This window comes from Octopus sinensis, linkage group LG9 (assembly GCF_006345805.1).
Source record: "Octopus sinensis linkage group LG9, ASM634580v1, whole genome shotgun sequence".
In the NCBI taxonomy this organism is placed as follows: Eukaryota; Metazoa; Mollusca; class Cephalopoda; order Octopoda; family Octopodidae; genus Octopus; species Octopus sinensis.
This window is the reverse complement of record NC_043005.1, coordinates 83,756,598-83,761,597: the sequence shown is the minus strand read 5'-3', so window position 1 is coordinate 83,761,597 and position 5,000 is coordinate 83,756,598. Positions and strand designations below refer to the sequence as shown.

Here is a 5,000-nt window from a genome sequence, read left to right as displayed (position 1 = left end):
TTCAACTCAAAGTGAATGAATGAGCACCAAAAAAATATTTGAATTTAGAATCAAGAAATTCTATCCAGAAGACGAACGTGTCGATGTTGTGGTATTCATAATCTTCAGACGGCGAAAGGAAAGTAAGGAACAATGAGTACCACTCAAATACATTTAAAAAATGGTTAAAACTGAGATTTCTAAAGGAGACTTTTATAAAACGTTACACAAATGTGTAAGATTTCGATCAATCTATCATTCGTCGTCATCACCATCATCATCATGTTTTCATCTGTAGAAAGAAAAAACAAAATGAAAGAAATATCTTTCTATTCTACTTTTAAACCAAACTTATTTAAGCTGTTTTTCAGACATTTTATTTTATGTTATTTTATTTTATACAGATTATCTAAAGCTGTTTCAAGTGTGTATATTAATTTAAAAACATGAGCATAGCGATTTAGAAATCTCTCGATTTTTAAAAGTTGCCAGATCAACGCATAAAAAGCGTTCCAAACGCTCTAAAATCATCAGAACACCTGAATTTATCCAGCAAGTTCAACAGACCATTGTTTACAATCCCAGAAAGTCCATGAGGTCAATTGCGAAAGATCTCCAAGTTTCAGAAGAAACAGATAGAAATGTTGCCTACGGAGACATCAGATATAAGTCTTATATGATGGAGAAAGATAAATTTGTCCGAAAAAGCAGAAGAAAGTCACTACATCAGATCTAAAAGGCTCTTAAAACTGCAGCAGAAGATTTGATTTGGTTTTTCTCAAACGAGAAAAACTTCGACCAAGATCAAAAAGTTAAGAGAAGAAATGACAGATAGTTATGTGCAGACCCTTCTGAAGCTACAAATGTTAAGCTTACAAAATTTCCTGCAACTGTCATGGGTTTAGGCGTCGTCAGCAATGAAGGATATGTGATTCCCCCTTATATCTTTCCACAAGGCTTTAGAGTTAACTCTGCCTCCTACATTGAGGTCCTGGAAATAATTGTTATGCTCTGGATAGACAGTGTATGTAATGGAAGGCTATATGTGTTTCAGTAAGATTCTGCACTATCACACATGGCTCTAGTAACAGAAGAATGGATGACTGAAAATTTTCATGATTACATAACCCTTAACATTTGGCCTCTTCATTCCCCAGATCTCAATCCATTGGACTATTACATGTGGAGCGTTGTTGAGAGAGAGGTCAATGAACACGCCCATAACACCGAAGATTCTTTGAAAGATACCATAATCAGAGTAATGTCCAAAATGAACCAGGACCAGTTGATTCGAGCATCTAGATGATTTAGATCTCATATAGAACCAGTTGTTGACGCTGAAGGTTGCCTTATTGAATAACATTTTAGAAAAGAAGGTTTATTTTTATTCCTCATTGCATTTTTTGATAAAGTTATTATCTGTTATATCTGCTTTTTTAAAACATAAATATGTTGCACAGACAGACAGACACAGACACACACGCACACACACACACACATACACACACACACACACACACACACACACACACACACACACACACACACACATATATGTAAGATAACCGAGGAAACTAGAGCATGCAGGTCTTTCGCCAACAGAGAAAAGGTGGTCAGTGATGCCTTACTCACCCTTTAGCGCTAAAAATATCATGGCATTCGAAGAGAACACAACCCGGTTCTCGCCAAGCAAATCAAGGCCAAACTTTTTTATCAGAGCAATCACTGTTAAGAGTTAACTCATACATCTTAGTTTCTCTGCGAGCGAGTATTTACGAATGTATTCATGTTCATTCTTCCATTAAATAAATCTTAAGTTAAATGTTTGAGATTTTTGCTTGTGTTTGTAATATACTCAATCAGTCTAACCTCATGCTACATCTGATATAACAATTACATCTGGATATTTATATGCAGAGGGCCAGCCTACTCAGAGTACAAACAACACAGAAAATTATAATGGTGGAAGAAAGGTGTTACAAGTCCAACAGCTGATTCTGGGGTATCAGAGATCCCTAATAATGTTGGTAGATTTAGTTCATCACAATTTTAGCCGTGTGTATACAATTACACCTTCTGTCTTCAGGGTTGAGAAGAACTTACATTCCAGATCTTAATGCAAGCAAGTTCAGATCTCTACCCAGATGACGGATGCCCCTCTCAACCAATGTTAATTGCATCCATTATGGCTGCACATTTTGATGAAATAAATCTACCAGCATTATTATGGAGCTCCAAGCCCCAGAAACAGCTGTTTGACTTATAACACCTTTTTTTCCACATCCTTAATTTTCTTTGTCGTTTTTACTCTGTGTAATATAGATGTCTATACATTTATACATAAAAATCCATATGATGAAGACTTTCACCTTTTGCTTTCTCTCATTTTGCACGTATACATATTTTGTATTTGATGTATTTAATTGATTGGTCCAAATTACACTGAGTACAATTGATAGAGAAAATTAAAGGGGTTGGAAGAAAGGTGTTATAAGTCCAACTGTTGTTTCTGGGATCTCGAAGATCCCTAATGATGTTGGTAGATGTAGTTCATCATAATATGAGGCCTTAATGTATACAATCAACAATGGATAAACGTATTAGAGGCGGGAACAGGAAAGTTGGTGGTGTTACGGAGGGTTTTAAGACTGAGAATGGTGAGAGGAAGGAAGATAGAGTAGAAGAGTGAGGGGTTAATGATGCGTGTGTGTGTATGTGTGTGTGTGTGTGTTGTTATGTGTGTGTTTGTCCTGCATCACCAGCGTTGGAATGTTTGAGTCCTTGTAATATAGCGGTTCAGCAAAAGGGTCCGATAGAATATTAAACCTGATATCAGTTTTAATATAAGCACTGGGGAAGAATCATAAGATTCTTCGAGGTAGTACCCCAGCATGGTCACAGTCTTATGACTGAAATAAGTAGAAGAAAAAAAAACACTGCATTATAAATATTAACTCGGGTCTGATAGAGTAAATATGGTGGATTATCATGGCATAAGGAATACGGTTGGACACTTATTTTTTAATCACTACAATTGTTTCTACGCAACGTAGATTTCCCGAGGTGCAGGTACTTGATTATGCTACTGTTTCCCTGCATTATGAGATCTAGTTGTGTTACCTCAGGCGATATGTAAATATTGTCTCCGAAAGTTCACTTACGGAGTTGAACTTGTAGTGATTTTAAAAAATGTCCAGGCGTATTCCTTCGTGTTGACGCTAATTTTTTTCAATTATACAGGCACAAGAGTGGCTTGTGGTAAGAAGCTTGCTTCCCAACCACATGTTTCAAGGTTCAATCCCACTGCGTGGCACCTTGGGAAAGTGTCTTCTACTATAGCCTCGGGCCGACCAAAGCCTTGCGAGTGGATTTGATTTGGTAGACGGAAACTGAAAGAATCCCGTCGTATATATGTATGTATGTATGTATGTATGCATGTATTTGCGTGTCGGTGTTTGTCCCCCCCCCTCATCGCTTGACAACCAGTGCTGGTGTGTTTACCGATAGAATAAGTACTAGTCTTACAAAGAATAAGTCCTGGGGTCGATTCAGATTACTCTCTCAAATCTAATGCAGATACATTCAAATTGCTTTGAATTAATCCTGGGATTATCCTTTAGCTTCCAGATTTATTCACACTGCTATGAATTAATCCTGTAGCTTCCAGATTTATTCACATTGCTTTGAATTAATCCTGGGATTATCCTTTAGCTTCCAGATTTCATTGATATAATTTCTCTTTTATTTCTTTCCTTGTTTCACTCATCGGATGCTGACCATGCTGGGGCACCACCTTGGATTTTTTTAGTGGAATGAACCAATCCTGGTATTTACAGTCTTTTGTTTTAAGCCTGGTACTTATTCTATCAGTTCCTTTTGCTGAACCGCTAAGATACAAGGATGTAAACATACAAACACCAGTTGACTAGTGACTGTAGGACACAAACACAGACACAGAGACATGCATATATATTTTTTGAGGGGAGGGGTACTGTCAGTTACACCAACCCTAATGCTTGAAAGGTACTTTATCAAGCCAAGAGGGATGAAAACCAAAGATTACTTCATCATGGATGTCAAAAGCCAAATTTTGTCTCCCACCTGGATTGTATCGCCACAGTGTCATCAGATATCAAGAAACTCATTAAATGCAAAAGACAACCTCTGTGGAGTTTCAATTCAGAACAAAAAGGGGGACAAAGGCCACTACGCAGGCGTGGCTGTGTGGTAAGAAGCTTGCTTCTCAACCACGTGCTTCTGGGTTTAGTCCCACTGCGTGTCACCTTGGACAGCAAGTGTATTACCACAGTGTCATCAGAATCATGGAATATGAAAGACTGTTTTCATTGAAATGTTTACTTATTTAGTATGAAGTTTGTTTCCTAACCTCACGGTTCTCGGTTCAGTCCCATCGTGTGACACCTTGGGCAAGTGGTAAGTGTTTTCTACTATAGCTTTGTGCCGGCCAAAGCCTTCTGAGTGAGTTTGGTAGACGGAAACTACCATATATATATGTATGTATATATATATATATAATATATATATATATATATATATATATATATTTCAACAATTGAGGGTAAAATTAATTAATTATTAATCAATTTTACCAAGTATTCAGTATGTAAAGGGACCATTTAAGGCGAATTCAAATTATTACATTATATAAAAGGGCTTAGTAAAATAAATTACTTTGCCACATACTGAACTCATTAGAAATAGCAGCTAAAAAAAATTTTTTTTAACTATTTCTAATACTTAAAGAAAATCTCTCTCATATAGTGTTTGCTCAAGTCAACTCACGAAAGTATGGGGGTAAAAACATTAAAAAATCAGTGCTAGCAAATTCAAAGTGATAAGAAGCCAAAAGGGTATGCTCCCACTTTCAGTGTTCCCAAATCCGAATCAAGGAGTTCTGAGCTGCCGAAAGAAATGTCGATTTGACTAATCTAGAAACGTACGTTCTCAAATAACCTTTGCATTTGTGATTTTTTAATGTTTTTACCCCCATACTTTCGTGA

At 36.7% G+C, this 5,000-nt stretch overlaps 1 protein-coding gene across 1 annotated transcript in view; it reads right to left on the bottom strand.

The window, feature by feature from the left end:
- Positions 1-5,000, bottom strand: part of LOC115215837 (organic cation transporter-like protein) — a 95,303-nt gene that overhangs the window by 89,426 nt on the left and 877 nt on the right. The window lies entirely within an intron of this gene.